General features: G+C 39.0%; 1 long non-coding RNA gene across 1 annotated transcript in view; it reads left to right on the forward strand.

The window, feature by feature from the left end:
• The first annotated feature begins 213 nt into the window (after positions 1-213).
• Positions 214-23,535, forward strand: part of LOC117947109 — a 23,906-nt gene continuing 584 nt past the window's right edge. Inside the window, exons 1-2 of the long non-coding RNA XR_004657157.1 lie at positions 214-226; positions 1,764-1,777. This is a non-coding gene — a long non-coding RNA (uncharacterized LOC117947109). The remainder of the gene's footprint in view (positions 227-1,763; positions 1,778-23,535) is intronic.

Raw genomic sequence — 23,535 nt, forward strand, 5'->3', positions numbered from 1 at the left:
CCTGAGTGTGCATCCATGTTGTATGTATGCATAGCATTTATGGGTGATCTTACTGTTGCCTTCGTGGTGCAACACTTTATGTCCATCCCAGCTTCTCCTCTATCTGTCAGTGATCATTAGAGCTCTAGCACTTGTTTCAAAACTTTATATGACAGCGAACTTAAATGCCTTAACAGGTGCTTAGAGAAGATTGTTTTTCATTTAACTTAAAACAATATTACCTTTGGTACTTTTCAATGGAGTTGTCTCTGGCTGTGGCCAGAGGCTGCTGCATGCCTCCCCAACATCTGTATGCATTATGGATCTGTCTGAGGTAATAAACAGACCCTGCCCTTATTCCTGCTTCCTGGTATCATTATTTCTTGCCCCTCAGATGGATTATAGCCCACTGTGCAACATGTAGATGAGTGCCGCTCCTCTGATTGCCTTATGGCCATCAGGCTTTGCATATTTACTGCCCATGAATCACAGTGTGCAGAAAAAACCCACAGCAACACGTTCTCATCCTCCCTCGTCCACTTTTTACCCTCTACACACTGTTTTACACTTTCTTTGTCATTCAGCCTCTCATCGTTCTTCTGTTCCTTCAGCTGTCTTTCTCTCACTGCTTCCCCCTTCTCTACCACTCTTCTTTCATTGTCCGTGTTTCCCTTGTGCCTTGATCCTGCTCAATGCATTCCCAGCTGCTAAATTAAAGCATGTATTATTAATACTGCTATATCTTTGTCCATCCTTCTTCCCTGTTCATATGACTGCTACATTAAGTGTAAATTGTTTCACTGTAATTCCCTTTTAATGTCCCTTATAATCAGTGTTTCTGGTGTGAGGAGGCAAGGGAGGAAAGAAGAAAGAAAAGAGAGAAGGCGACTGAGATCATAGGCTTTAACTGTAACTCACTGTTTGATGTGTGGCTTGCATGGTACGGGCCCTTGTAATTAAGTCTGTTTTACAAGTCAAATGTATACTGTATGTTGCCAATCTGCAAAATATGAGGTTAATAAAAGAAAGTTGTCAGATGTAGCTGGCCATGGTCTCCTAAGCCCTAGGGAAAGAGCAGCACACTTCAGTGCTTACAGACCATTTTTTTAACTGCTATTTGTCCCGTGAAAGCTGAACATAACCCTGACTAAAAGAGTTGCATGATTTGTGACAAAATGTGATATTTTGCTGCCAAGAATTGTTAATATGTCCCTTTTGGATTCACCAGGGCATAGCTGTCATGCTGTACCATTTCTCTTGCCTTTTTAAAGGGTCAGTTCACAAAATAAGTGGCATGTATCTATCCATAACCCATGCCAATAGTTCTGATTTCATTTGCCCAGGTTTTACAGCTTTCACTTGAGAGATTTAATTTGCTCTGCTCACAGAATTAAAATATTACATTTGAAAAATGTTTTTTTTTTGTCAACTGTGTTGTTTCCCATGCCAACTGGACCAGACTGAAATATCTCAGCAACCATTGTTGGGATTACCATGACCTTTGGTAAACACATCCATGCTCCCCTCAGGATAGATACTAATGATTTGATGGAACACGGTGATCTCTAAAAAATTATAATACCTGCATAGCTAATGATATTCAGCCTCAGATTTATTCTTAATTGCTAGCAAATGTTAGCATGCTAACTCACTAAACTAAGATGGTGAACATGTTAAACATATCTCTATAGTATCAGCATGTTGATGTGAGCATGGTGACATTCGCATTTAGCTCAAAGTACAGCTGTACAGCCTCACAGCTGCTCGCGTGGGTGTACCAGTAGAATTTTAGCTTTGTGTAAATAAAGAATGTTTTAGCACTGTGAGTGTCACAAATGGAATTCCATTAACTTCCATTGTATTGGACTGGTGGCAGAAATTTTAGACATATCTAAAAAAAAACAGGGCAAACAAAAATAACTAAGATTGAGACATACTTTATAGATTCCGCAAGGGGATATTCAAGTTTTTCACTCTGCTGTTAGTTATTACACACAGGCCAAAACACACGCATGCACTAATAGAGAGATGTCCGAATGAGGTGGGCTGCCCATGACAGGTGGGTGGTTGGGCATTCGGTGCCTTCCCAACCTGCCTTGCACACTTGAGGTAAACTAGCACCAGTCCACAATCCATCCTTGATCCACGAACCGGCAACCTTCCAGGTCCCAAGCCAAGTCCCTATGAACCGAGCTACTGCCTCAAATCAGCTAAAGTCACAGGAAGTGGATGCTTTTTAGTAAAGTGGGTGAACCAATCCATCCAAAGAGTCATCTAACCTTATAGAGAGTTTTGCAAAGGAATCAGTAAGCAATATGTATTATGAGCTCATGAGCTTTCTGTCCCCTGCTATAACTTTCCTCTAGCAACGTCTAACCATTATGTCTAAGGAAATAGTGTTGATGCTTTACCATTTATCAGTCAAAGAGGGCTTGGTCCACCATTATTGATTCCAGACAGCCAATTGGCTGGAAGGGTGCTGTAAACTGGACAATTTAAAACCGACATTCTTCATTGTCACATGATGGGTGCAGAATGAGATCGTAAGAGGCTGAATGAGTGTAGTGGCAATAAATAAAGGGAGCGAAATATAACCTGGCAGACTGACGGGCTGTCGATATAGATTGGCTTCTGTGATGTCCTCAAAGTGATTACTAGGGCAGGGATGATTAGCTGTGGTGTAAGGTACTGTAAAAGTGTGGTGTGGGGGACATTTCCTCCTTGTATCTGGGCTCTGTCTTTAACGAGACAGATGTTGTGCTTGAGTAATGGCACATCATGTCACATAGAGGCCGGCCGGCTCCGTAGCGAGTAGGTAACGGAAAGAGTGTGAGGGCCCGGTAATATTGTAAAACAGTGTTTAAATATTTTAATTTCATTTGTCAGAGGGGCCCCTCCCTTGCACTCCATTACCCTGACAACCATCCTTCATCAGCAGAATGAGTGCATTATTCATTAGAACTAATTATTTTCACATAACGTCTGCCCCGATATATTTAACCTCCACATTACACTCGGGATAATGGCCTTGTAAAATTGAATTGCGAGAAAGAAGTGGAGTTGGAAAGCTCATTTAAAGAACATAAGAGGGAGGAAAGAAGAGTGAGGGAGGTGCATGAGGGCTTTTTGAAGCAGCTGAAGAGGGGGGTTGACAGGAGGAGTGTTAAAGCACTTTGGGACATGGAGCCCCAGAAGTGACGGGACATTTGTTTCTGTCTCATTTGCATGCTAAGAGAAGAGTCTGGTGGTTCTCTGTTGGGTTGAAGAGATACCTAAATGCCCTGTGGAAGGAGCTGTTAAGATTAGCAATCCCTGAGTTATGATTAGACATCCCTGACCTAACACATGACCTCATCCATGAATACAAAAACACATGACTTGGGACAGCAGGAACAGAGAGCTGACAGCCAAGTCTTTGTCTCTTTGACCTCTCTTTTCCCAACTCCCATGTCTGCCGGCTCTGTCTTTACCACCTCGTTTCCTCCGTCTTCATCTCTGCTAGCAACTCCGTTTTGTCCATTTCTTCTTCCTCTTCTTTCTTTGGCTTTTATTCAGCTACTTACCTGCAGAAGCCCAACTGATGATTGAAATGGGGTTGAATCACCCACACAGGCCTTTGCTCGTGTTCCCCACTGAGAAGTTTTCCATGGAAACTTTAAAACAATCTGAGGACCAAGGAAGGTTTTATTCCTGCTTTGCTTATTCATGAGATTGACATTCACCATGCAACTTTAGACCTTGACAAGGTTAGCTACTCCACTTGCTTTATATCTGCTCTGGGCAAGAGTTTAGACTCCATACTAAACTCTCACCCACACACTAATAAACAGAGGAGGAAATACACACGCGTGTTGAAAAAAAGCACTTGCACACACTTACATGTGATACCTTTCTTGCACAAGTTAATATAATAAAACTCTAAATGTAATGTTGTGAAACAGCTGTAAAGGGAGTTAAAGTAAAATGTTCTGAAAATATCGAGTATCATTCTTTTAAAAAAAGTGCAAGGTGAAAACTGACAATCAATCATAAAAATAGTAATTTTCTGTTGATGAACTTGATACATCAACTAATCCTTTCAGATTATTTGCCCCTAGATTCATTATATTTAATAACATCTCAGCAGCATGTTGCAGATTGTAACGGTAAAGTATCTATTTTTCCCTCTGACATTAAAAAAAGACATTTTCTTTGCTTTCGTTGCTTTTTCTCTCTGATTTCCTGAGTAATGCTGCGATCAGCTACCGCACTCCTCTCCAGGCTATGTGACTGTGAGTGTACTGCTTTGTGAGTGTACTGCTTTGTATGCTTGATGCCGGGTAATTGCAGTTCATTTCAACTGGGAAAAAATATTATTCTCACGCCTTTCTGTGCTACACCCAGAAGGCAGTGCTCTCTATGTGTAAAGTATCAGTCTCTCTGACATTTAGATTTGCCTTTTAAAGATGACATTTTTCAAAACTGGCATTTCTTCATATGTTTTCTAGCGGCGACAAAATTATTCTTTTACATCCCAGTCAGTGTTCATATAAGTGTGTAATTTATCCAACCTTAAGTTCTTTCGTTGGTTTGTATTCCTTTGTAATGGTGATATTATTGCATGATGATGCGGATATCATTGTTTGGTAGTTGTACTTGTCTGAACATCTTTACTCTTATTGCCTAAAGAATCCATGCTTGTTTTAAAAAATGCTTCAATTTTGTGGTTGAACTCAAAATCAGAGAAGTGTGTGCATGAGTTACCATTTCTTGGCAGGGTTAGTAGTGGCTGAGGCTGGGAGAGTGCGGTCTCATCTGCCAATAAAAAGTGCACATTTGTTGTACAAGTATGGTTTATGTGTGGCACAAATAACCTATAGCCACAGCTTGATAGGTTTGGATGACAGTTAATAGTTTTTAGGTGTCTGAGGAAGGATGAATGGCGTACGGAATGCACTCTGGTGCCTTGCAATGAACCTTTATCCATTCGGCAAATGCTATCCCTAAATAATTTCCTCAACAAAGATGGTGCTGCGCATTATGAAATATTCAGAACTCAATTTTCCTGCTCTATCAGACTTTGGAAAGATCCATAATTACATTCTAATCCCCAATATTTAATTTTGGTTACTTTGTCAATCTGAGTTGAACATGTTGGTGTGATAGTTAGGGGATAATGTATGACAATCTTATTATTATTCCTTACATTTCTGATATCTTTATGGCCATTCAAAAAATCAAGACTAATGAGATATTGTAGCCAGACAGCTGATACACTGACGGGTATTGTTGGTCCGACTTACAGACGATTGTCTGCAAATCTGACCAACAATACTCGCAATTACGACAATACAGTACATAAATTAACAGAGAGTCAAGATTGAAAACAATGCAAGACTACCTAGATGCATTAACTTTCCTCAGAAGTGACTGTAATCTTCTGAGAAAGGCAGGTTTATGTTAAAATACCAACCGCACCACACCCCATAATAATTTCAGATATGGTATGATAATTCAAAGTAATAGAGCAGTATTAGACACCAAAAGGTAAGAGATTGTGTTGGATAATGACTCACTGGCCACAAATGTGGGGTTAAGGTTCAGTTAATGTGCAGTTTACCTCTACGCTTAAAGGAGGCATGTGTCAGATTGGCATGTTAAAGGCAAAGAGAAAGGGTCTGTTGTGTTTAATACAGAAGGCAAATTGGCCAACATGGTCTTTTCCCATCAGTGTGAGCATACAGTGGTCCACAAATGAGTACAAGTATATTATCTGCAATAGTTTACATTGAATTGTGTGCCATAAAAAGTGTGCTTTACATTTCCTGCGTAGCTGCTGCCATATACTTGTAGACATTTTTAATGTATAATACAATTTAGACAGCACTATCTCACTCTAAGATATTTAAGAAAGTGGGCCATAAAAAAAATTCCCTTAGCCATTGGCTTTAAAACTAATAAAGTTAAATGGAGCTGCTGACATTTTTAGTATTGCATTATTGTAAGGCAGCGCTCCAACTGCATGTGTGTGTGCAGCAGAATAGGTAGAGAGTGTCAAAACAGCTGTCAGTCACTGCGACAGAACGCTCGGCATGATGATGTTAATGATGCACTTATTAAAATGTGAAGCCCGAGTGATAACAGTTTTCAGCTTAAAGGCCAAAGCTGTCACAGCAAAGGAGAACAAAAAGCAGAGCGGAGCAGTGGAGTTTACAGATATGATACACAATGCCAACTGTACAGATGCCGTGTTACACTTACATGGGTTTCTCTCCCTCTCCCCCTTTCTAAACTTTTCATGTTTTTTTGCTTTACAGCTGAATCAAGGTAGATATAATGTGGCTTTTTTAGAAGACACATCTGAATCATCCCTGCTTTAGCCAATTGGTTTTAAAGGTCTCACAATTAGTTAAACAGAGATCACCTGCGTGTCGTTAAGAGGTTTCAGTTGATTGTGAAAACAGCATCTGTACGTGGAAGATCCAATTTTTGTTCAGTGCCTTGATTAAACCTACAGCATAAAGACAAAGGAACACTAAACATCCCTTGGAGTACAGTTAAGAAACCCACTAGAGACTGTGCATCCAACAACAATTGCCTTGTAACTTCAACAGTCTTGGCTTTTGGTGTACCACAGTTAGCCACAGGGCATGTAGGAGACTCTGAAGTCAAGACCAAAATGTATGTTTTTGGTCATTACTAAATGCCATGTGACACTGCACATCATCATGAACATACTATCTCCACCAGGAAGCGTTGTGGCACCTTAATGTTCGTGGCCACCTTGTAAAGTCCAATACGCATCTTTTTTAACTCTGTTTTTGGTCTCTACCAAATCCTGAGGAAAATATCTGGCTCTTTAGGCTCTAAATGCTACACAATGCAAGCAGCTTGTCACTAATTGTGTCCATTTAGTTGTTTGGTGTTGAGCAGATAATGTACAGTGGGTTTTTTTAGCTTTATAACTGAAAAGTTGGGGCCGGACCGCTGAACAATTAACTAAAACTCGTTGAAAAGCTCCGTAAAGCTGAGGGGAGCTGTATATTCAGCAACGAAGGAAATGGAGGAAATCTATCTATCTATCTATCTATCTATCTATCTATCTATCTATCTATCTATCTATCTATCTATCTATCTATCAAGTATCATAAAATAAACAAATAAACAGGTAAATAGATCAGGATATAAGGCCATGGGAAGATGTGGCCAGATTTCAGAGTACTGTACACCTCAGTGTGTTGTTAGTTATTAGTCATGTCACTATGAAAAAAAGACATTTTTGTCAGCATAATCAAACCCTGATATGCCTCATTTTCTCAACACCATTTGTGATAAATTCCCATCTGCAAAGTATTTCCGAATACTTTGCCCAAGGAGGTGTAATTTAAATAATATCAGTCACAGTGCTGCTGCCAGAATAAGAATTATGTCCGCACTAATATCTCATCTGACACGCAGCAGAGGAAAGACTTTCCTCCTGAATAACAAAAATGCAATAATTCATCCAACGTTATTATCAACCTAATTATAATGGGAAATATAGTCAAGTTCCTTTTTCCCTGCTTGAATTCGGAACAAATTAGCAAAATGATCAGTTATGTTAATCTTGTTCAGGATGGTTGACTATCATTCATTTAAAGACCACAACAGAGAGGTTTAATGGTGTTGAATTAGCAGATAACTTGGGTAAAAATGAGGCCACAAACTAAAACACATACTCAACAATAGCTTCTCCCTGGTCTCATTTAAAGGTCACATGAACGACATAAATATTAAACATTTATATAAAATTTACCATTGTATGCAAACTAACCGCACACTAAGAGTTATCCCATTTTCCAGACATATTTTCATAATCACTATAACAAAATTTAATGAGAGCAATCAGCAGTGAACATTTTTGCCTCCAAGGAAGCAGAGGTCCCAGTCAGTCACAGAGGTACTTCTTGGTCATTCTCTATTAATTTGCAGAGTGTGTTCTCTGAGTGTCAGGGTCTTGGCAGTGTCGTTCCCCAATGACTCCTACCCTCAAAGCCCGCTGCACAAGGGGGGCCCTAATTAGACTCTCATGTGTATTTAATGGACTTGCTGCCTTTGGTCCTGTGAGAGAGATCCTGATGCTACAACCTCTGTACGAAGGTCCCTCTACACATGGGAGTCAGTTTGGGGAGGAACTCGTGTGTAACTTGTGTGCGTGTGTGTGTGTGTTTACAACCTGAAGCCAATGTTTTGTGTCCTTTTTCTGTCTTTGTCCATTCTTGGGGTACAGGACTTTTCCAGTCTGTAAAGTACACATAACCAAACAAAAACATACCTTTCATTATCATCCTGTACACATTCTCCTTTCCATTTAACTCGTGGTGTTATTGACATTGGATATACTTCCACATTATTTGAGGTCAAACACACCCCACTGCTGTATGTATAATAAATTATGACTAAAAAATAAACAACTTTTGTACCTCAAATAATCTTTTTTTATTATTATTATTTAAACCCATGTGAAAAAGTATTTAAGTAGTAATTCTTTCTTTTGTCACAAACTGGGCTTTCGTATTTAATGAAAGTGACACTTCAAATGGGCTGCCTGATCAAATTTATTTTGTTTTCTTTTACCAAAAAGTAATTCAAAGGGATCATTTGTGATTTGGGAGGGGCAGCGCGGCAGGACTCTAATAAAAAAATCCATTCTATTCAACTGACAGCTGGGGTGCTAAACAGAGACCCTTAACAGAATTAACATATTGTTTTCAGTAGCGGACTTCTGAAAGATAGTTCAAATTTATGTTTTTAAGAAGGAGAATACAAATGTCATTTAGGGTCAAGGTGATAAAACAAAATGAGGTATATGTTTTTATATGGAGGCCCTGGGGTCTCAACGACCCCAAGCAGAACATTGGGGTTTCACCCCAATGATGAAAACAACACATTTTCTCGCTTTGCCGTAGAAATATTTAGTCACGTGTGTAGTTTAGAGTTTTTTGTCTAGGTTTTGAGATAGACTTTATGCCTTTGAGATTTCTGCCTCCACCAATACAAATGGGGAGAGTAGAATGAACTTTTGCTGCTTGTGTAGAATTGGCAAGTTAAATTTAAATTCAACATGTCTTTCCAGAATTATTCTCCTGTTTACTCTGGATGATAATAATAAAACTTGCGGTCAACAATGTGTAACAGAGACTTCAGTATCAAAGAAAGTATTTCAGTAAAAACCGTTCACAGTGAGGTGTGTAGATCATCAGGCCAAGGGGAACATTGTTTCTGCAAAGAGATTGCAAAGAGAATATTTTTTGTGATTTTCAAAATCACAGACAACATGAGATTATTTTTTGACAGGGTCCACCTTCATTGGACAGCTGTTAGTAGAGACTGACAGAAAACTAGAGAGAAAGAGAGGAGTATACAGCAATTGAACTAGGGGTGTTGTGGTTATATGTGTCTTAAACACTCGGCCACCAGCACACCTACATGGGTGAGTGCCTGCTGAACTCTCACGATTTGAATGTTTTCACTTTCAGAGAGGTCTGTTTTAATGAGGATAGACATCTGGACCAATCTCGCAATACAGGGCTGCGATGAATGTGACCCCTGTGGTAAGCCCTTGCCCCCAACCCCACAAGGACACATAAAGCAGTAGCACAGCCCCTGTTAAAGGGCTGCACACAAACATAAATCGGTCCTGGTGTTTCTTAACTGTCCAATTTGCATGGCCCCTACACAAAGAGGCTAACGATGTTTTACAAGACAAACATGCCCGAGCACGTCCACAAAAACACAAATATACATGCAGGTGGATGAAAAGGTGGCGCTTAAGTTATTATACAAATGTCATACCACCATTGTGGACAGTACACTGAATGTTTTTGTGTATGGCTGTCTCATGTGACTATACCTTGAAACTACAAACAGATGGAAACTTTGAGAGAAAAGCAAAAATCTTTTACAAGTGTGCGAAATGAGAAAACACAAAGACAGAAAATGGAGAAAGAGCGAGACTGCTGATGGGAAAAGGCAAGATGAAGAGATGGGATTGGTGGTGAGATGGGAGTCTGGGTAGTTTTATCTGGTGGGCAGGGAGACTGTGGCAGGAGGATCTGTCTCTGTTAGAGAGAACATGGCCCTGTTATTAAAGCCATTCATCACTGGCTGAATATTCTCCCTTTAATAGCCTCTGTCGTTAATTACCCAACTTTGTCAAGATAGGGAGTCAGGGGCTCTCCGTTTTCTCGGCCCCTACACAGACAAGCTCACAAGTACACATACACACACACACACCAACACACCCATACATACACACACACACACATGCACACACCCACACACACACTTTTCTCTTTCTGACTATGGTGTTCCTGTGTTGAAACATTTTACTTTTTACTCCGCTATACTTATTTGACAGCTTTAGTTTCTAGTTAAGTTTCAGATAAAGACTTTATATATAAAACTATCCTCAGTTCATAAAATATATTATATAGTATATTAAATGTTCTAGATTATACAAAAAACATTACATGTTTACACGATAATGTATTTGTCACTATAATCTCATAATATACAGACATGCACTGAGGCCATTTTTCTGTATTTTGAGTACTTGTTAATGTTATATTTGTATTTTTATATTTCAGTATTTAGTAAAGGAGGTATTCTATGAAAACTTTGGGTTTTGAACTGTTGATTGGACAAATCAAGACATTTGAGGACATGCCTTTGGGCTTTGGGAAACAGTGATGGACGTTTTTTCATTATAAACAGACATTGTATGAAACAAATGATAAATCAATGAATCAAAAATTACCAGCAGATGAATGTCTTATGAAAATAATCATTAGATGCAGAACTAGTCTACAGTGGAAAAGGATCACAATTCGGTCTGGCCATCCCAACTTTAACACCACACTATGATCTCAACCCTCTAAAGTAACTGTATGACAACAATAATTAAAGATTTATTCTGCTCTTTATATGTCTTTGGGAAGTTTCATCAGTGAGATTTTATTTCTATTGAGATAACCGTGTCATCTGCCATGTATAGAAGACTATTGGACCCCAACCTCTTCCTCCGCCTCCTCCCCTTTATCCCTAATCAGACTCTTTTGTGATCCTTTTATAATTAGCCACTTAACTATCCAGCAGAATGGAACTGTGGTTGTAAAGCATTTACAAGGGTACTCGACAGAACACGCCAGCACCTTTTGTTTAGCAATTAGTTTGTCTGTGAAAGCGACAAGACAAATAGGCTGGTAGAGCATCTGGTGGCCTCGTAGCTCTTACTGCCCGAGAGAGAGAGAGAGAAGAAAAGACAGGCAGAGAAGGAGGAAGAAAGAGGTTCAGAGCCATTAAGCAACAATAAGGATCACACCACAAGGAGTTGCTACAAGGGCTGTAAAGTTTACAGTCGGAGGAAACTGATCTGGAAATGAATAAAGCAGCTCTGACAAATATGATGATAAGAGACTCAGAGAGGGCTGTGTAATAGGGACCTATTTTTCGCACACTACTGATTAAGAACTGGCTAAGTGTCTGTAGAGATTCCCATGTGCACCATGCAGCCCAGAGTTTAGTATGCGTCCCAGTAGGGTTTTCTTTAGTACCTAGTCATTTACATTGTAGTTATCCAAAGATAGAAGGAATGCAAGGCAGCATGACAACCGCTCCATTGATCCCTTTGGCCTGATTAGCTCACCAGTGTACCGTCAAAGCAAACTAATCAGATACATTGATCATGGAATACTTTTTAACGCTTCCCCAGGCAATAATACAACATTTTTTCCAGTCAAATTACTAGTTAGTTATCTGTTATCAGATGAGATGCCAGACATGTGGGATTTTAACATTTCCTGTGAGATGTCAGTTTGAGTCAATGGATCGCACTTAAAGTCTATAACTGTACAGCGGCAATACGGTAATGACATTAAAATGCTATTTAATTTACTGAAGTGTAGTCATAATTTCTGGTAACCTATGTGTGTCAACCTTTTACTAAAAAGTAGGCATTACTCACTTCTGTTGGGTTGGTTTCATTAAACCCTCTGCTACTTTCACGGTTGTCCAGAAGAGGTTGCTGTGTTCCACCTCCTGCATATGGAGGTGGGTGGTTGTGACAGGTCCCATAGATTTCTTTTCTATGAGTGAGAGAGGTGGGAAAAACAAGGACAAGCGGAGTGTAAAATTGCTGGAAGTTAAGATACATTTAAAATAAATTCTACTCATTACTTGAAAACAGAAAACAACATGAAAAAAGATAACACACTTTGAATGTCCAAATAAAACACAAATACGATAATGAAAGCTAATTCAAAACCAAACTGTGCTATTTGGTGTCTGAACAGCATATTCTATCCCCAAAAGGGATCCAAATGTTTTTGCTTTTAGTCGTCAGCCTGCAGCAACTCAACGCTGCACACCCACTAATTGATTATAGATGTCATTTTCATCATTGACAGTAGGGGGCAGGATCCATACATTGATTAGCCTTCCATTATGTGCAGGTCAAGTAATTGTACTGGGATGCCTATTAACACACAATTACACAGCTTTGGAGAATGTTTTGACTCACACACACGTCTAATTAGTTTTGGAGAACTGCTCCGACTGTACGGTCCATGACTTTTGAGAGGGGATTTAGAGGAAAAAGAGAGTGGCTTACATCTTCAGAGTTAAATATTCCTCAGCCCATTTCCACCAATATCTAAACAAGCCCCACAATAGAGTCTGAACAGCTGCGATAGACACAAGTCTCTCTCTGATACCTGTGTTCCTGTAACGGCGGTGATCAAACGCTGTGATGGTAAAAGATCCCTTCCTGTCTGTCACTCCCTCAGGCTAAACATCAGCGGTGCGCCTTGCAGCTGGCAAATGTTCTCTTGACAAAGTTAAAATGTCTTGATTAATATCTGACGACTCCGCTTTTTATTGTGTCACTCTGCTTAACCATCGTGCCATTTCTGCTAGATACATCCACCTTGGTAGTGTTACTGTATCAGCAGGGAAAAGATTCAACCTGTGGGAAGAATCCCTCTCTTGTGTTTTTTACTTAACAACTTAATTTAATAATAATGATAATAATACATTTTGCTGTCATGCACTTTACATTTAAGACAAACCTCAAAGTGCTACAGGTAAGATCATGAAAGCAAGATAAAAACATCAGTTTAAATACATATAAATAGTGCAACAACATTGGCCTGCTGAAAGGAACTCATTGAGCGGACTGGGGTGGAAAACTTCCAGACCCCCTCTCCTCCTGGGTGAGTGGGGTTCACAGATGTGAACAAATCCATATACGGGACTGCTTTGTTATGTAATATATATTATCATTTTAATTTAATAAAAAGCATAATTATTTAAATACAGTAGATGCTTAATAATTATTACCTGTCATTACGATATATTACCACCAACTGATAAATGGTGACAAAAAAATGAAACTACTGCCATCATGGCCTGAACATGAATTTTGTTTCATCGGTACAATGTCTCAAAACAATTTTGACTTGTATCAGCTTAAAACAAATTGCTACTGTATTTTTTGTCATTTCTTGTCACCCATAGTATGTACAGTATTAGTGGTATGTATCAATGATTCAATTTTTTTTTTTACAAAAGGGAGAAATCTATTTAAAAATTCACAAGAAAAAAAACAATCATTGTGGAAACATTTGAAAAACAAATTTCAAAAAAACGTTTTGTGTAGCAGATCCTGTGCTGTCCCATTAATCCTCTCAGGACTCCTCAGATTTATTATGCGACCCCTTTGGAAGGTCTCAACCCACGGTTTGGGAACCGCTGCCTAGGCGGCATCCGCTCGTGCCATCAGCAGTGTTTCTCCTTCTCGACAGTTAATGTCTCATCCGTCCATCAACTTTTAACCAGGCCTCATGCATGATAGCGTGTGACTTAAAAGCCTGGCTAGTCAGACATAATCAGCCAACGCCTAATCAGACAAGTCCCCTGCGCAAGGACACAAAGTGGATTGTAGGGAGCAGTGAAGTAAATCTCTGTGGTTGACTCAGCAGAGGAAGACAAAGACTTAAAAGCAGATGAGGACCCCATCTGTGCTGCTCTCACATCACCAAGTACAAAACCCCATTACATGAATTAATGGTCTGATGACATGCAAGCTCATTTAAATAAGACTTAAATGTAATAATATGATATAATACCAATATAATATACAATAATATATTAAACGTCCTTTTATTCTTCAAACAATCCTCCTCTCTCTAAATTTCTTTGTTCCTCTTGTGTCTCTGTTTCCACATCTGTTCAATAGCCCCCCTGTTAATCATTTGTATAGTGTTGCCTTTTTACTGGACCTCTGAGACCCAAACCCTGGTGTACCTGTTTGGAGTTTGATTAACACTGCATTTTAGCACACACTATTCAACCCAGTGGAGGGAGCTTAAAAGGATTGTGCGCTGAAACAAATGTAGCCTGTGGTACAGGACAGATGGAGCAGTGATAAATGGGGAAAAGGGATGGTTGTGAGTCAATTCTTGTTGGCTTCATTGTGCAAAAAATTGGTCTGACATGGAGATGCTGAGTTTGAGAGTAGGTTTTTTGAGGTGGTGTTTCTCGGGGTGGTGTAATCTAAGAGGAGAGGAGAGCACTTCAGAGGAAAGGAGAGGACAGGACACCAGATAGGAGAGGACGAGACAGGAGGAGGCAGAATAGCAGTGCAGCCAGGTCTCCTCACTCTGTCAGTCCCTGAACACTAAAATATTCAAAAGCTTTTGTTTTGCCTAGTTAAACATGCACTGATGTGACACAAACTGTGAACAATGCCATTTCACACACACGGGAATCCTCTCTTTATAATTCATGGAGGGACGACTGCAGCCATGCCCCGTGGTATAGTTTCAACAATATGCAGCTTTTACATACAATTAGGGCTGCAACAATTAATCGACTATGAAAATAGTTGGCAACAAATTTCATAGTCCATTAATTGGGTCTATGTCAGTGGTTCTTGGACTTTTCCACTTGTGACTCCCAAGAATAATGAGGTTGGTGTTTGCAACCCCCCCACCCCAGTCGACAATGTGAGAAAGAGCTGAAAACCGTTGTAAACAGCTGTTTCTACACGCCTCTTGCTGCTGATTTTAAGTGATTACTGGGAATGCTCTGATTAATACATGTAAACAAATAACGCTTTATTTTTTAGTAGCTAGCACCTATGTCCAATGTGCTCCAGGCTTGATCTTTTCTTTCTCCCCCTGACGTACCAGAAGAACACCCTTTCTGTGTTCTTCGGGACCACCTGATTTACAAATGAAGCGTACAAATTTACGACAACCTTTAAAAAACATTCCGCAGTCTAAATGTTAATTCATGTTTTTCCTGGCGACCTCTAGAAATGATTTTGCGCCCCCTTTGGGGCACCCGACCCCCAGGTTAAGAACCTCTGGTCTATGTGATGTTGCACTGTGGCAACGCGCAGTAAGCCAGCAAATGCCACGCCTTGTGTAGCTCACATGATGAATTACAGGAAATTATGTTGAGAAAAGTGTACTACCCTAGTTTGGGAGCACTTTACATTAAACTCTTCTTAGAAGAGAATTAGCTGCAAAATGTGTAAAGCTGATCTGACATGACACGCCAACACAACATCACTGCAGGAGCACCTGAAAGGGAAGCATGTTGGAGCCATTGGTGAAGAATCACAGTTAATTAGTAATGTTAACTTTACAAAACCAGCTACATGGATCTGTTGTGTCCGTCCGTTCACGTCGGTTTTTAATTAATTTTCAAGGAGAAGGTTCCGTTTGTTGTCCAGGGCTGGTGGTGTGTCCATCTCCAGTGGAAGATTTGTGTTTCGAACTGCATTTTTTAAGAACAAATGAGCAAAGTTTACCATCTTTAAGTCAGGTCAGAGTTTTTTGTCCTGTCTTCTTATCTGAAACATGCGTGAATTGAATGAAATTGAAAAGTTGAAAAAGTTGACTTTGAAGCCATTGTAACTTTTTTTCCCAACAGTGGCATAATTTCTCTCTGAAAAAGGGCCAGCACTGTGGTAATATGAAACTCACTTAGATGCAAGTACAAATGTGATGATTTCAGCTTATAGGTCAGTCTCCAGTTCTCATTGGACCAGACGGCCTTCTCACAAAGTAATTTAGAGAACATTTTTTAAAGGGTATCTGAAAAGAAAAGGAAAAATAACTTTTAGGTAAAAGTTATTAGAGGCTCCAAAGAGCAATTACCTATCCTTCCCTGACATCAGTCTCATGTGTTAAAAGACTCCCTTTCCCCAGCTACAACCACTTAAAGCTCAGTCCTGAAAACTTTTCTTTTTACTTCTACATGTGCCTGACTGTAGAAGAAGGTAATGAAGTTGGTCACTGCTTTGAGGTTGAAGGGCTATAAGTGTTAAATGCTTAGTTTGCTAACTTCTCTTCATGGAACAAAATAGAACAGTAACAGACAGGCAGATACATATCAGTCTGACATGGAAATAGAAGTTGCAGTGCTGAAAAGCCAGAGAAATGGTTGGTTTAGAAGCTTGCCATTACTCAGTTTTTTTTTTTAACAGTAAAACTTGTTTAAAATGTCTTAATCAAAAGTGTTGGTTAATGCTTTGTATTCATGCAAAAACATGAATACCTGTCATAATATCATTTTAAATAACTCTACAATATTGATATTGATATAGAGTATGCACATTATTAGCATAATTTGTATTGTGTCATGGTGTTTAATTTTTTATGATAGCAAAAGTATACCAAGTTAGAATTTCAAAAATGTGGCACTATTAATAAAAGCAGAGGATTGTTTATTGTATCAATATTTGTGGAGTTTAAATGGCACTGATTAGATGCTCCTTTAAAAAGCTTCATTAATTACAAGTATGACATTTAATGTCAGGCCTTCATTAAGTAACCCCTGTAATTGTACTTGAGAAAGAGTTCATAAAAAAAGAAAAAATTCTTTAAGAAAATAAGATGACATGATTTTGATTGCTGAAACCTTTCTTTAAAAAAAAGCATCTAATGAAAATATTGAATCTTTTTTTGTAAAGCTGGCACCAGGTCCAGTGACATCTTCTATTTCTCTTGTTTAAATATTATTTGTGTTCTCAAACATTGAAGAAGAACACACTGGTATGTGGATTCTGAGATTGAGTGCTAACGGTGACTGTTCCAATCAATACAATATGCACGCAGTCAAAGTCATAGCTCACCAGTGAAGTGAATAATGCCTCAAGTGAGGAAAGAGACTGATCCCACCATGACTGACATGGGTCTTGGCTGGCTAAATCCAGTCTGTACTGGCTACCCGAACCCTAAAAACATGGAGACAGGGATTCAGCAAATACACAGTGATCATCCTACAGAATAAAACAGAAGGATACACACACACACACACACACACACACACACACACACACACACACACACACTTTACGTCATGAGCATAGCATGAATTATACATCTCTCTAGAGGATTTGTTCTTTTTGCTTTCTGCTTCTTACTCTGCCCTCGTTTTTTTATTTTTCCATTAAATTTTTCCTCTTTGTAAAAATCAACCACAACATAATGATTAAACTAATGTAAAAAAAACAAAAAAAAGCAGTGTTTTTACCATCAAAACACAGCCGAAAAGATTTTAAATGATCTGCATCGAAGACATGTGAGCAGGAGTAACAGTGAATGTTTGATGAATGCATTCTCATCCTGCCATAAATACCTCCATGCCCAAATTTTTTTTCTTCCTCTTTTTAGTGTCTGCATGTTAAATGTAAGCAAAGCCTATTTTTTGTCGTTGAGTTAAAAATGAATCTATCCATGAATACTTATTTTAGAGTTGTACTCTATGCAGTGAACTAATATAGCTGTCTAAGGATCATGCTGAAATGCTCTAAGTCACTCAATAAATTATTTCAACATCACTGCGGGGAACCTAATTCCTACTGACATTCAACGAACATGTTTTCAAAAGATGTTGAGGAATGGGTCAGCAACTGTTATTAATTTAAACTGTTTAAAACTGCGGCAGTACATGGTGTGTGTGTGTGTGTGTGTTCACATATGTGTGTGTGAGCCTGACGGTCTCAGATAAAACAAACCCTGCATACAACAGCCCAGGGACACTCCAGCTATAATTGTGCAGGTGGCATTTTAGAAATGCTCACACAACAGGGGTCAATTTCTCTTCAGGTCACTGAGAATGACATCATCAAACTACTATTAACTCTGCAAACAATCCTAGCTCTGCTGCGTCTGTGTTGACAATGGATTCCTTCAAAACAAACTACAGGCTCCGAGCTTTGCCCTCAATCTAAAACCATAACCTCAGAGTGAATAACAGAGAAATGCCCATCTAGACAGGAAGGAGTGACACCGAAGAGAGGAGAACTAAAAATGACACGGCAAACAAATCTTAGCAACCACTCCCCCCCCCCCATCACCTACTCCCCTTGTTCTTTCTAGTAGCTTTCTTGCTCTAATACCTGTCTATGAGTAATTCTCTCTCTCTCTCTCTCTCTACATGGTGGGACAAACCATGCAGACAGACCATGACGTGCTTTGTTTCTTTTTCTCTGAGTCAAAGATAGTGTATCTCATCTGATTAACCCGTTAAGATGATGTTTCGACACAGAGAAGGAGTTTCGCAACGAGCCTTGTGAATACAAGCTGTTCAACGTGGATTTGTTTTAAGATGTGAGATCCGCACAGGTCCGGGGGGGCCACGAGGGCAAGGTGTGTATTGACATACAAACATGAGGAAAGCGTCCAGATGCAGTCCACTGTTTTTCTGTAATAATAGCTAGCAGCCTTGCTGTTAAATAATTAATGTGGTCTATCCAATACAAAGTGGACGGCATGCTGACTGCACTCCACTGCTCTCCATCTCACTCTCCATCTCCCCTGATAGACACAATGCGCATGACTGTGCTTCTTTTTGTTTGTTTGTAATATTATCGTTTTACTACATGTTCATAGTAATGTAAGGATAATGATCAAAATAATATAAGCTTCCAAAGCGGAGATAACAAAGTGCTACACAAGACAATAAAAATTAGATTAAAACGGGCATTATTAACAGAGCTAATAGTACTATACTACCACCATATAACTGAGATGCTCACATCCAATCATGCCCCTTACTTTGCAAATGAACTCTGCAGGACGACTATTATGAGCTGTGTAAATGAATTATTTCTTACTTTATTTAACATGGTAAAAGTCACGTGGAGATGACAATATGTATTTAGAGAGAGGTAGTATTTTAATATTGTCACAAATAGATGGGCAGCGTGCAAGTGTCCTTCCAGTCTTCTATCACATGCAAATCTGGAAGCACAAACCCTACACAGTATGTGTGGATCTAGTTTCAAAACTGTTACAAATATGTCAAAATATGGTTTTGCCTTGCTGAAGTGTCATCATCTCGGCTGTCTGTTTTTTCATCTACTTCTCTTTTGGATATATTTCACATACTTGACATACATTTTTGAAATGTCGGCATGGTATCGTTATATATTTTAGATTTTTTGTTTGCATTTGGCTGTTTTTTCAAATTAAAATGTACTACCATCTACTGGATTTTAAGACATATGGCATTTATTGGGCCAAATGCCCTATTTCGCTGAGAACTGAAAAATAAGTTGTATATCTGCCCCGTGACTTGGACCCAGACCAAAATGTAATGGTTTCTTCCTTGGCGGGTGCTACACCCCTCCACCAAGTTTCACAAAAGTTGGGCAAGTTGTTTTTTTTCCCAGTGAACAGACAATCAAACCGAACTAAACCGAAAACATAAGCTCCTTGGTTTGGGTAAATAAATACCAACAACATAAATGGGCCATGACAACTGTCCCATGCTACTAGAGTATAAACAAGCTTTATGAATTCAATCTAAGATCCCAGATCACAGTAATCTGCCACCTCTTTCTAATTATTATTTTGTCTTTGTTGCTAGTTGTGTCAAGTTAGTAAAATCAGAATACTTGTTTCCAATAAATACACTTTTTTTAAATCAAAAGTGTTAATGCATTTCAAAATCATTGACAGGCCCACTTAGTACAAAGAAAATATTCTGAGACATAACCTTTAGTGAGGCGAAGGTGTTAATGAAAAAGCTAAAAATTGATCTCAATGGGTGAACAAAATCTTAACGATTGCTTGGCCTGGTTTGCCCTTCATTGAGCACATTTGTTTTACTCTGCTGTTTTTTTTTTTTTTTTTACAAGAAACAATCTTATTTGGCATTACAGTGCAATAAAAAGCACAGAAGCATATCGAAGGTTATGGCAGGAGCAGTCACATGATCAATACCCTCCTCTCCTTGTCCCTTCCACCACTTTTCTTCCTTTCTCCCCTCACCACCTTTCCTCCCAATCAATTAACTTCCCCAAGTAAACAGATCTGTCCCCATGCTCCCTGCTCGCTGCTCCCTGCTGTAACCCGATATTCCTTCTCCTGCTTCTCCTCCTTGTCCCAGCCAAGTCAGAGAGAGAACCAGATACCTGACAGAACCTTACAGCTAACTCGCTCCCAGTGTTTGTTGAGGTACCGAGGCTAAATAAAGACCTGTGACATCATCTGCGTATTCTTCATCACCTTCCTAATCACTGACAACGTGACCTCTGAATGGGTCCCAGAGAAAACACTAATAAAAATGGCACTAATATGAAAGCAGTATTCCTTATTCTCAACTTTTCTAGATGTTTGGCTTTTAGCTGAATGACCATTCATCTTTGACTGGATTTTAAAATGTTTTAACAAAACTACGATCAACAAAAAGAGCTTTACCAACTGTTTTCACCCGTACATTGCACTTGATGCAACTAAAAAAGTGACTATCCCACTTCCGTGAAAGAATGTAAGTACATTTACTCACGTACTGTACTTCTGTACAATTACTAAGGTACTAGTACTTTAATCGAGTATTTCTAAGTATCACTCTCAACTAAGGTCTCTCACAGCTGTTCAACAAAGGTCTCAAGGAGGAAATTGAACACGGGATGTTGTGGTTACATGGCATGCCCGGTTACTGTAACCTCTAAGCTACCACAGCATTGGCTTTGCAGAACACTTTTATTCAAAGCTGATCAAATAAGACAATATGATGCACATCGTAATGCTATATAAGGTAGTTAAAATAATCTACTTACATGTTAAAGCATCACATTCTTTTGACACTTAAGTTAATTCTTTTTTTGCTAATTCCTTTGTACTTTTACTGAGTAAAGATTTGAATGCAGGACCTTTACTAGTACTGGAGCTTTTTTACACTGTGGTATTGACACTTTTTTTTTTCAGTAAAGGCTCATCTAAATACTTCTTCCATCGCTGCTCCACAGCCCACACTGTAGCAGGTATTCATAATCGGACAAACGTCATCATCACAGCACAGATTCACAGACTGGACTTCTCTTTTATTTAGACCTCCATCTGGAAAGACAGTCTGCCCAAACAACGCTGCAAATGTGTTGAATTTGTTATTAATGAAATAAGTCATTAAGCTGCACAAAGTAACCTGAGCAGATGCCAACAACAAAATTTTAGTTTTTTTTTCTCTAAAATGGCGTAGTATGTAAAATGTTGAGAGTGGCTCTGCTAAAATTTAACAAACATGCAAACTCCAAGTGAACGCACCTTCCCATGAGCTTGTCTGCTCAATAAACTAGGTGACTACAACAGATATTCCCATGAGTCCTTAAACATAAAATTGTTCATTCTTGCAACACCCCTGCCATCGAAAGTGAAGATGCAGGCAGGACCAATCTATATCTCCTGTGACCCTCAGCAACGTGTCGTTATGCTTGCTAATCAGATTTAGAGACAACAAGTGGAAGGATGGCCTCTCTGGGCCGTTTGCTTTCACAAATGGATCTGCTTAATATGGGAGATTAATAGACTACTATCTCATCTTCCCTGTGATTGAAGCTATGATCTAGTTACAGAGAAACATGATGGATGTTGAGGCGGTGGCACAGGAGAGTCATGTTAACCCTTTCAAGATAGAATGCAAGGTTGCTTTATTATTAGTTATTGACTGTGAAAAGACAATGCAGAGCAGCAATCACAATAATGAAGATGTCTGCAGGGCGGTTGGATTATTAGCAGCAGTATGCAAAATGGCTTCTTTCAGCTCCCAGCTGTGTCAAATGAGAATCTGAATTCTCAAAGGAAAAGAAAATCATTATGCTTGTCTTGAATATTTTGTGTGTGGTGTTTGTTCTACTATGGCATCTTTTTATAACTTATTTTTCTTTGCAGAGGATCTAGTTTCATCAAAAAAGAATATGTGCTGTATTTTTTGTACTCATTTTAAATATTCTACTGTACCTAAATTTTAATACAAAATACACATTGTTTCAGAACAATAAATGATAAAGTAAAACCTTTTCCTAATTAGATCCATCTGATTTGTTCTTTTGCACCAAAGCAATCAATCCATATACCTGCAACAAACAGACCTCACACACATTATTAAATATATATTCGTTGTCGCGCCAGCTGTAAGATGTTTGTAATGTTTGTAATTATGTTTACTGGATCAAAAGACCAACATTTTCTCTTGTTGTATTGTAACAACATTAAATTGTATTTAATGTTGAAAAGGTTAAAAACTTAAAAACGCCCATAAGATCAAAATTCATCTGGATTGAAAATGATTCACCTCATCTGTATTATGTTGCATTTTCTATGATTATACATTTATAATATGTGAGTGACAATTACAATCAATAAACAGACTCAATGTCAGTACTTAACACGGTGACTGATGGTGTCCTTGATAGAAAGATGTCATATACAGTATGACTACCTGAATGGATCAATACATATACACAGAGAGAGTACATTTATGACCTATTGAGGTTGAAACAAGAACAAGTCCGGCTGTTTACTGGAAATCACACACTACATTCAGGTCTTCAAAACTTCTATGGTGGAGCTTTCCACTAGAATTATTCCTGTGCTTTACGTCCCATTTTGAGTTTAGTTTTTTTGCTATTTACAAGGTCAATATTGAACCTTCAAGCTTAACTACATAGTTCACTAAAAAAGGAAAAAGGGCCCCCAATGCCTCTCAGTCAGAAATGTTCTTATTTCTGCAGTATATTCTGCTGTAAAAAGAAAAAGAACAGCTTGGTGGGTGTAGCACCATCATTGTAAGGCCCTGTGAAAATCACTACGAAAAGCTGTCATTCCCGATAGACACTGTGTTAGTCGCTGCAGAACCACAATGACTGATGCCTTACAGGCAAACTACTTATCAGGTACTTAACAGTCCAAACCTACAATACATCTGCCATAGACCGAGGAGGGATGCAAGGCACATGACCGCCTGCTTCATCTCCTTTTCCCTTTTCTCTTTTTCTTTTCTCTCTCTCTCTCTCTCTCTCTCTTTCTCTCTCTCTCTCTCTCTCTCTCTCTACATCTCTCCCATTTTCTCTGCTTCTCTGTTTCTCTCCTCTTTCTCTCTGTTCTCCCAGGGAGCCAGCTGGGAAACTGGCCTTGGGATACAAGCTAGAAGCATACAACCATATGCTAGATATTTTCATGGAAGGTGTGTGTGTGTGTATGTGTGTGTGTGTGTGTGTGTGTGTGTGTGTGAGTGTGTATG

The sequence above is a fragment of the Etheostoma cragini genome, chromosome 1, assembly GCF_013103735.1.
Source record: "Etheostoma cragini isolate CJK2018 chromosome 1, CSU_Ecrag_1.0, whole genome shotgun sequence".
In the NCBI taxonomy this organism is placed as follows: Eukaryota; Metazoa; Chordata; class Actinopteri; order Perciformes; family Percidae; genus Etheostoma; species Etheostoma cragini.